At 32.7% G+C, this 11,571-nt stretch overlaps 1 protein-coding gene across 1 annotated transcript in view; it reads right to left on the bottom strand.

The window, feature by feature from the left end:
• The window catches only part of LOC126977373 (uncharacterized), a 122,001-nt gene extending 110,840 nt beyond the window's left edge, over positions 1 to 11,161 (bottom strand). Inside the window, exon 1 of the mRNA XM_050826135.1 lies at positions 10,862 to 11,161. The gene's annotated coding sequence lies outside the window, so the exon portion shown is untranslated. The remainder of the gene's footprint in view (positions 1 to 10,861) is intronic.
• Positions 11,162 to 11,571: the final 410 nt, after the last annotated feature.

The raw sequence follows: 11,571 nt of genomic DNA on the forward strand, positions 1-11,571 counted from the left end.
CGTAATTTTTTTTAGATGTAAATCACTCATCTACTCTCTCTTTTCACGCAACCAGTACATATCTTTGTAACGTAATTCAATCTCCTCTCGTGATGACCTTTCCAGGAAAGCATTGAGTCCTATGTCATGCCAAGATTCTTGGCTCTAGGTTCGTAGTAATACTTGGCTTAATGAAGCCCGGGTAATAAGATATACGCGATGAGATACGCCACATTCTTATCCAATCAGAGATAGTGTTTATGGCCGATTGTACATTAAACACCCCTGCTTCTTGCGTATTATTGTATATTGTATCGTCTTTTAAAGTTTCAGTTGTATTATTTTCTAGTTCTGTGGTATCACAGGTACACCTATAATAAGTAGTTTCTATTAGATACGATTACTAATTATGACAGTAATCACGACCATCATGTTCACGAAGCACACTTACACAAACAATAAATTCAAGCTCTAAACGTTGATGCATCGTGGAGAGCCATATGTCGTCCTTATTGGATCTTCTGTGACTGCACATCCCAGTACCAGGTCCCAGACACAGTCATCCAGTGGACAGGATGCCGGCTAGATTATGGGTACCACAACGGCGCCTATTTCTGCCGTGAAGCAGTAATGTGTAAGCATGTGTTTCGGTCTGAAGGGTGCCGTAGCTAGTGAAATTACTGGGCAAATAAGACTTAACATCAGTCTTATGTCTCAAGGTGACGAGCGCAGTTGTAGTGCAACTCAGAATTTTTGGGGTTTTTCAAGAATCCTGAGCGGCACTGCATTGTAATGAGCAGGATGCATCAATTACCATCAGCTGACCGTCCTGCTCGTCTCGTCCCTTATTTTCATAAAAAAAAGACGCCTTTGGGACTTCCAACGATTGCCTGGTCGTAAGTGTAGAGCCTATCCGATGCCCACGTCGCAGAACAACAGTGAGCCGCGATGTTTATCAACTAATCATTTATAAATCAGCATATTAATATCAGATTAATGAGTTCACTTTAAAATATAATGAAAAAAAGATTTTAACTCAATCGAGAAATTCCCAAATTGTGTAGTGCACAACAAATCGAGGCCAAAGTAGACGAACCAGAATAGAGCTCGTTGCAAATAGGACGGTTCAGTTTCAGCACAGGTTTCAGTTAATATACAGTAAGCTGACGCTGTTTATTTTTAAAAGCGATACGATATTTTATGATAGAACTTAACAAAGGGGCATATTTGAAAGCATGAAAGACGAATTATAGTTTTTAATGGATAATTTGAAATTTATAACTTATTTGTAATTAATAGTTCAACTGAATTATTTTTAGAATTATTTTTAATCGCTATTTATAATCTAAAAGGCATAAAGGCATTTATTTTCTCAAAATTGATTCCTTTAGAATTATTTTTGATGTCATTTCTTATACTACTAGATACTACTACCGCTTCGGAAACAAATGGCGCTCTGAGAGAGAAGAAGCGGCGCAAGAAACTCTCCCAGCATTCTTTTTTTTTGCGCTCTTTTCAATAAAAATATACAATATTGTACAGTTGCTATAAAATAATCACAATCTAGTCCCAGGCTGTCCGATCATTTAGATATTCAGCAGTGGAGTATTAGGATTTACGACAGAGCCATTTTTTTATAAAACATTTAAATTTATTTATAGACAATGCCTGAACAGTGGCTGGGACTTTATTGTAGAAGTGTATACATTTACCCTTAAAGCTATTATGTATCTTATGAAGCCTACTAGAATTAGTTACAAGCAATCCCTTATTTCTAGTGTTATAATAATGAAAATCACTATTAAGAGCAAAAAGGTGACGATTTTTGTGAACATATATTAAATTTTCATAAATGTACTGACAATAAACAGTCATAATATTTATTTCTTTAAATTTTTCTTTGAGAGACTGTCTATAACCAAGCTGATATATAGCACGAACAGCTCTCTTTTGCAGAGCAAACACTATATCAATGTCAGCAGCATGACCCCATAGTAATATACCGTACGTCATGATGCTGTGAAAATAACTAAAGTACACTAATCTAGCGGTCGCAACATTCGTGTACTCTCTAATCTTTCTAACTGCATATGCCGCAGAGCTGAGTCTATCTGCTAGATGGGTAATATGTGGACCCCACTGAAGCTTTTTATCTAACGTGATACCCAGGAAGACCGTAGTGTCCACAAGTTCCAATCTCTGGTCATTTATAAGTACGTTGGTTTGTACCTCCGCTGTGTTTGGTCTAATGAACCGTAAACACTTTGTTTTTTTACTGTTTAAGTGCAGATTATTCGTCTCAAACCAACGCACTATCTTTGAGAGTGCATTGCTTACCTCGTCATCAATATCCGCACGTCGCTTCACTTTAAAAATAAGTGAAGTATCATCAGCAAACAATACAATCTCATGGCTATCATCTACCACAAACGGTAGATCGTTAATATATATAAGAAACAAGAAAGGACCGAGAATAGAACCCTGTGGAACACCTATTCCCACAGGTTTACCCGAAGACCGTTTGCCATTTACATCGACTATCTGAACTCTTTCGCTTAAATATGATTTTAACAGATTTAGGGCTCTATTTTTCACTCCATAATGCTTTAGTTTTAGGAGTAAAGTTTCATGGTGGACGCAGTCAAATGCTTTTGACAAATCACAAAAAATGCCCAATGCATCCTGTGACTCTTCCCAGGCGTCAAAGATGTGCTCAATGAGTCTAGTACCCGCATTAATTGTTGATAAACCCCTAGTGAAACCAAACTGATTTTTGTTCATTAATTTACAAAAATGCATTTGTAGCTGTTGAAGCAAAAGTTTTTCAAAAATTTTACTAAAAACAGGCAGCACTGAAATAGGTCTGAAATTAGCAGGGTCAAAAGAACTGCCCGATTTAAACAAAGGTATAACTTTGCTGTATTTCATGAGGTCAGGGAACACACCCTCATCTATGCATTCATTAAATATTATTGCTAATTCAGGTGCTATAATGTCAAGTATGTATTTAACAATATTAGTCGAATGGCCCCATAGGTCTTTTGTATTTTTTAGGTTAATTAATTTGAAGATTTTTATTATATCGCTACCTGTAACATACTTAAATTTCAAGTCAGTAGAAGATACTGGTACGTGTAATTAAAGCATATCATATGCTGCTTTTGGCGAAGAGTTAAGGTATTTGGTCGTGACAATCGGGATTTCGGAGAAGTATTTATCAAATTCATTTGCAATTTCTATTTCCGAATTTATAACGCGATTATTAATATTTAAACAGATAGAGGTGTTACGGCAATTCGATCTACCAGTTTCATTGTTAATTACACTCCAAGTCGCTTTTACTTTATTATTACTGTTTTTAATTTTATCTGCAATGAAACGTGTTTTCGCTTCATGACAAACTATTTTAAAAAGCTTGGAGTATTTTTTTACATATATTTTAAATTCTTTAATATTATTGTAATGTTTCTCATAATAAAGGTCATATAAGCGTTTACGACTTTTGTGGATACCCATTGTTGCCCAATCATTAAAACTATGTTTGTTGTTTACTGTCACCGTTACTGGAGTAAAAATCCTGTCAAATTCCTCACAGAAGGAATTGAAGACTAAGTTATAGTGAAAATTAGCAGTTTCACCACAGTGTAAAAATGGTATCGTATTTACCAAATTATTTCTAAACCTCTCAAGACGGCTACCCGTAACTGGTATAATCGTCACCTTTTTTGGTCTGACATTGTCCAATCTTGTATTTACTTTTATAAGTTGCCCACTATGGTCGGACTGAAGATTATTAATTATGAGTTTACTAGTAATAGTAACATCTGTAAAAATATTATCTAAACAGGTTGCTGTTGTAGAAGTGATTCTAGTAGGTTCCCAAAATACATTGAACAAATTAAAACTTTGAAATAAATTTTTAAGGCTAGTACAATTGGCCGAAGGTTCAAGCAAGTTTATATTAAAATCTCCACACACTATAATTGACTTGCTAGTTTTGCTAAATTTTGATAGTACCTCCTCCATTCTATGTTGGAATTGTTCATATGATGCAGTGGGGGGGCGGTATACACTTACAATAATAAATTGCTCTAGTTCTATACAAGCTATCTCAATTAGTTGTTCTATAGAGAGATTAACAATATCTCTTCTATTTTTACATTTTAATCTATTATTAATAATAATTAGGGAACCTCCATGTATTGCCCTACTTCTACAAAACGAACTGACTACTTTATGTTCTCTAAAACTAAACTGGAGCTGATGACTCTTACGCCAATGTTCTGTAATACATAATATATCTATATTACAGCAGCTCAAAAACAGTTCAATTTCTAATTCCTTACTTGAGATACCTTGTATATTCTGGTGAACAATATTTATGAGCTTTATATTATGATTATCTATAGCAGTAACATTTATATTTGGTGAATGTTGCCTATTTTGTATGATATTGCAAGAGTTGTCCTCCCTTGTCAAATGATCTATTTAAGTTCTTTAGTTTGTGATAACATGAGTAGTTCACCAGTGGGAGGCTCCTTTGCATAGGATGCCAGCTAGATTATCGGTACCCCAACGGCGCCTATTTCTGCCGTGAAGCAGTAATGTGTAAATATTACTGTGTTTCGGTCTGAAGGGCACCGTAGCTAGTGGAAAGTACTGGGCAATTGTGCAATTGTAGTGCTGCTCAGAATTCTAGGGTTTTCCAATATTCCTGAGCGGCACTGCATTATAATGGGCAGGGCGTATCAATTACCATCAACTCAACATCTCGCTCGTATCATCCCTTATTTTCATTAAAAAAATAGTAGGTTTGTTGTATCAAAATGTTAGGTGATAAATTCTGTTGGCGGTTTTAAGGATATTTTAGACATGAAAATTGTAAAAAACAGAATGGTGAAAATTTTTAAAAATATAGACTTGTTTACAATAGCTTCTATACTAATTAATATAAATGTAAGTTTCTGATAATGCCAATCTAGACTGTGCTACAATTGGTTGCCATGTTCGCCTCAGAATATTAAAATATCTGATATATTGACGACCCCTATGGTTAGTGACCCCTCCCTGCCTACTGTGCTAGATAGAGGTCCTGGGTTCGAATCCCGGTAAGTGCAATCATTTATATGATGAATATGAATGTTGGTTTCCGAGTCATCGATGTTTAAATGTATTTATGTATGTTTAAGTAAGTATATTGTATTAAATACATCGTTGTTTTGTATCCATAGGACAGGCTATGCTTAGTTTGGGGCAAGATAATTTGTGTAAGAGTGTGTCAATATTATATTATTATTATTTAAGGTTGTCTGAATTGTAGTAATTATTTAATTTAACCTTCTACAAATTTCATAATCTTATAATAATATGAACCATAAAAAACATGAGGGCAAACCCTTTTTTTAGCAGGCAAAATTTGATGATAATGTATGTGTGTTTGATAATAAATTGTGCATAGCAACATGTATGCGCACATATTTCACTTCTGTTATTGATACACAAAGGAGTTTAATTGGGGATTATATGAGTATCTGCAATAGCATTGGTTGCGGCTCAACGCACGCAGGCCATTATCGAATCCAATCTACATACAATATGTCCAATTATCAAACACCGTTACAGTAGTGTAAATTGTTACTGCCCTAAAAACGAAGACATATTCAGATTTTTTTTTATGAAAATAAGGGACGAGACGAGCAGGACGTTCAGCTGACGGTAATTGATACGCCCCATTACAATGCAGTGCCGCTCAGGATTCTTGAAAAACCCCAAAAATTCTGAATGGCACTACAACTGCGCTCGTCACCTTGAGACATAAGACTGATGTTAAGTCTTATTTGCCCAGTAATTTCATAACAGCGGCCTTCAGACCGAAACACAGTAATGCTCACACATTACTGCTTCACGGCAGAAATAGCCCGTGTATATAAAATTGATTTTAAAACTATTATTTTTATTTCCAGGTCGCATTGCAAAAAAAAAAGTTTCTGTCTGTGGGTTATATATGGTATAAACAGCATTTGTTTATTTTTTCAACAATAAATCCACCAATTGTACGTACAATCTATTATTTGACGAAGTGGTAAATTGATTTTATACATAAATTAAGTTACCTTGTCTAAAAGTATAGTATGAATGTCTGATATTGTAGTAGTTTTAGTTTTATATTACCGAAACTTTTCCATCACATTATATTTTAAACAAAAAAACTTTTCACCAAAATCATTTCGCTCCTTTGAGACCTTTGCTTTGAGTAGTATATGAAATATACCAAAAATAACCTGATTTCGTAAAATGCGTTAAATTACCCTGTTTAAGTTTTTCAGTAAAAAGCAAATATTATTTTATAAATTTCCCTCGGACAACATACTTAAATTTACTCTTTAAAATCCAGGTGTAGTAAAATTATGTACCTACAATTAATACTATGCTTATTGTTACTGTAAAAATATAAATGAATTTGATTACAATTGGAGATAATAATATAAAAGATAATAAAACAATAACTAGGAACCACAATATTCGATTACTGTTCGTTAATTTTGCTAGAGCGTTGGCGTTCATTAAGAGGTTTCGTCGCTTTTCAAATGTGTTTCAATTTATTAATGTTCGCTGAAGTTCGATATCAATTTTGGAGAGTTTCAAGATCATTATTGGAATTCGCAACGACTTCGTAAATATGAATGGCCTCAATTGAAATTTGAAACTCTATTACGCAGGTAAAGAGAGAAACTCATGAATACTTGACACAATTGTGACACTTTCAAACCCATTGACTTGATTTGAATGTCTTAAATTGGTTAATGTGTTATTGGAGTATTTAATAAAATGTTATTATTTATAATATTGAGCATAAATTTTTTAATTAATGTGTTAGTTTATTCAAACACTATAAATCCTCAAATTATATATACAACAATACTAGGATTACATAAAATTAAAACTATCACTACGGCGAAGAATACTGGCATTGAAGCCGCGTTGGATAGCTAGGCTGATCCGTTTTGAAGTGAAACTTCTTTAGAATCGTTGTGATATGGAACTCGATGAAACGAAAAAGTGAGACTATAGACAGAAACAGGTAAATATATAGGATTCAGCCGACGCGAGAATGAGACAGACACATAAATTCATAAGATTTAATAAGGGAGAAAATGCGATAGGAAGTATTATACAGTGTTTTGGTACCAGGCGATCATAGTTGTAGAAGAGATTATCTTAAGTATGACGCGAGTATATCTTAATATATTCTGACGTCATGCGCACGACGTATTACATAGACACCAGGAGAACATAAATATGGTATTGGTAGGTGTACGGATTATACGTTTGTAGAGATATTTCATCATTTTATAATAAAATTCTTCATCATTTTGTAAGGTTTCACTTCTACCACCTGTAAATTGTACATAATATGCTTGTGATTGTTAAATTTTAACATAATTTAATATTTTTTACTAAAATATGATGTGAACTAACATGAATATCACATACACTCACTGGGAATAACTGTTTCTAAGATATCGTGAAACATAAACATAGTATAGATTGTAGAAAATAAATTTTTCTTATTCTTGCAAAAATGTGGTAGAAATTCACGATTTCAATAAATTCATTGAATTTCTGTATTGAATTATATTTTTCACAGTATATTTAATTATTATAACTGCTGATATCTATAATTAAAAAAGAAGAAGTTATACATTTTATAGATTTATGTTTCGGTGTATTAAAATTGAAAATAAATTTAACAAACTCAGTATTTAAAGAGTAAACGATAATTCAATTAAGAACAGAAACATTTGACAAAATATTACGTTTGCTGAGTTTAACTTGTTTCCTAACTTCACTGAAGCGGTCTACAGTTTATTTCTGAGATTTCACCCTACTGGCAAGCTGCCTGTCCAATTTTGGTTTTCGAACAGTTATAAAACCAGTAAATTATAATATCATAGCACAATATAAGTAAGTCTTGGAATATTATTTATTAAACTCTTAAAGAACTTTTTTAGTTTTATATGAATTATTATGAGAATTCATTGAAGTAGGCGTTACTTTGCGGAAATCCATAATTATCCAAATGTTTTGAGTTTTCTTTAGTGTTAGTTCCGAGATTGGATACGGTGTTAATACGAAACTCGTGCCAGATTTTGGCGAGTCAGCATGCCCTGAGTATGCTTCGTGTAGAGGCGAAGCACGTGTCGAATTGTTTAAAAGACAAATATTGGCGGAATTAACACTAAAGAGAACTCAAAACATTTTGATGAATTATTATTCAAATTCAAATATTATCAAATATTTATATTCAAAATAGGATTTAAAATCACTTCGATTGAACTTCAAAAACTACCACCCATTCAATAGAGTGAGAATTCGAGACTGCCTCAGACCTGAGAAGAATGGGCGCAAGAAACTCAGCGAGCTTTTTTTCTTTATAAGGATTATATTATATTTTATTATAAGGATATGTCTCTAAACAATAGGTAACACAAAAAGTAAGCAGTAACTAAAGAATCAAATAAAATCCAAGAAGGAAAAAAAAATTAAGGTCGTAACTTTTGCAAACACATTATTATATCAAGTAAGAAGTATTTACGTATAAAATATGTATGTGTGAATATGTCTCAAAGGCATCTGCACTGGGTAAGAATGTGTCGCTCGAGGGCAATTTTTACATAATTTGATTAATTTAGGAGGGACATAGAAAGGCAATAAACATACTTTAAAATACTGTATAAAATATATTTTTTGTTATACAGCTCTAATTAATCCAATTCAAATATAATATCACTCTATTTTTCATTTTGGTTATTAGAACTTATATAGAAAAAAAATACCAGTGGGAGGCTCCTTTGCACAGGATGCCGGCTACATTATGGGACTATAACGGTGCCTTTTTCTAGCGTGTAGCAGTATTGTGTAATTATTACTGTGTTTCATTCTGAAGGGTGCCGTAGCTAGTGAAATTACTGAGCAAAGGAGACTTAACATCTTATGTCTCAAGGTGACGAGTGAAATTGTATTGCCGCTCAGAATTTTTAGGTTTTTCAAGAATCCTGTGCGGTACTGCATTGTGATAGGCAGGGTGTATCAATTAAATTACCATCAGGTGAACGTCCTGCTCGTCTCGTCCCTTATTTTCATAAAAAACAGCATAAAAATATTAATCCAACTCAAGAATAAAAAATAATAAACATTTATGCTTTTCCTTTACTTTAAATTTCTTTAAACTTTCGATAAGCATTTCAAAATTGGCTTTATTACATCAGTAACACAAAACATTTATATCTACACTCAGTAACTTCAAAGATAATCCAAAAAGTGCTCACATATAACACTCCATTCACAATCGTAACAGCGTTCTGATAGAAAAAGACCCTCTTCTAGTTCAAAACATGATGATATCCATTTTATCAAAAGAGATTAAAATCTAATCTTTGACGAGGAAAGCCAAAATCTATGCTAAATTCAATATGGTCCCCTCTACGAACCCTTCAAAGCTATATTAAGCGTACATCTATCAAACAAATAAATCTTTCTTTGTACAAAATATCTGACAGACTTATTGCGTATTAAATACTTCATTAGAAACGATTTGTATGTACAACACATTTTATGAACTGAATATTTACAATAATGATTGAACTAATGTCCATGCAGTGGGCTATTTGATGAAAGCTAAAAAAAGTCTGTTTTTTTCTAAAACTGACTACTTTTTTTGTTTAAAAGATAACTTTTTTGGGTTAAAAAGATAACTTTTTTGGGTTAAAAAGATAAATTTTTTGGTTAAAGGTACCAAACCACTTTTTTTTAGTAAAAAAAAAAACACTTTTAGATTAAAAATACCAATTTTTTTGTTTCAAACTACCATTTTTTGGTTAAAAATCCAAGTTAAATAGAGTTACATTGAAAATCAGGTTTGTTCGTTTGTTTTATAATAATTATCAAAATAAAAATAATCTTCAAAGTTTAAATATGTGTTAAATATCTATAACACCGATCAAAGAAATATAAAGACAATGAATTTCACCTATATAGCTTTTTAATTTTGTCTAAACAGTACGTTGTATCGTTATTTTTGATTTAAATCAAAGTGATACAAATTGTAATTATAGAAATTGTAGCAAATAAAAGATCACGAGTGTTCGAGTTGCCAAAGAAGCAAATTGATCGATCGCTTAAGGCACTTTTACATGATAATGATCTTACAATTTTAACTTTCATATTATGTAAGAGCTTTTCTTATTTAAGCCATAATAACAGAAAATCCAAATATATTATAAGAAAAATTATTGATTTTTTTAGAAAAATGAAACGACTATCAAGATCTTTATCTGTTTTTCTGATGAAAAATGAAACGTCCTGCCTATTACGTTGCAGTGCTGCTTAAGATTCATTATTAAAAGCCGAATTCTGAACGGCCCTCACAATTTCCATCCCTTTTAGAAACACTATGGTAAGTCTTAACTAGTCGAGTAATTATAAGTTTGACGACAGATAGAACCATAGCTATGGTATCCATCGAGCTCGCATCCTGGGCAAAGAAGCCACAAAGAAGTATGACAAGGTATCTGGTTTAAAAAAAACCTCAAAAATTCAGTTTATTCTTTATTGGAAACGGATTAAATTCGGGGCTTTGGTTTAAATCAAATTGTTAGTTATAAATGTCAGCTTTTTATTACCTGAAAAAAGCTGAAGTATTTTATAGATTTATAAATTATTTTCATCATATAATATAAATCGATTATTTAAAGCTCACTGCATACTAGTAAATATTTGCAGCTTTTTATGTCATAATATAATAGTTTCAGGCTTATGATTTTTACGTTTAAGTAACATAACATTATAATAAAGTAATTGTTAATTCGTTAAATAAATTTACCTTCTGAGCATAGTGTGAGCAATTCCAAATTCAGTATGCGTTGAACTGTTCAGTTGTAATGGCATATCACACTCACTATATCGTCACTTTAAGTTATTAGAATAATTCACCTTATTAACTTACTCGGTTGGTTGTTCACTAATCGGCCCGAACTTAATTGTTTTATGTATAATCAATACATTATGATATTACTACTCCGAAAAGTTACACGACTTATCCGATGTAAGATATAATGAGAACAACAATGCTACGATCTTTGATTCTATTGTCCAAAGGGTTACTACGCCGTAGATATGTCGTAAAGCCTCTACGACCGGCTTGCTACTGACGGAGCTCCGAATCCCAGATCGGGCACTACTACAAACGCAGCTAGCTTAACGCTACGAAGTACTACGGACACTCACACCTATATACTTCGCTAAACGGCAACAAGAGTAAACGAGAAAGTAAGATTTTTCGGCTTGTAAATGACGCACTCACGTATAATCTCGCACACATTGATAGTGTCCGATGTAGATATAGCTACACTGAAACGATTTAAACTTGTAATCCCTAACGATGATTTGAATTTAAGACGTTTTGTTCATCTCCCAAAGAAAAACAAATGTAATAAAAGTCAGCTTTTGTTAAATTATAGGTAAAAGAATAATATTGAGTTGCCTACGTGATCCGATTTGGATTGGACCCGTTTTTATTTTGTTTTTATGTTG

The sequence above is a fragment of the Leptidea sinapis genome, chromosome 45 (assembly GCF_905404315.1).
Source record: "Leptidea sinapis chromosome 45, ilLepSina1.1, whole genome shotgun sequence".
Taxonomy (NCBI): Eukaryota; Metazoa; Arthropoda; class Insecta; order Lepidoptera; family Pieridae; genus Leptidea; species Leptidea sinapis.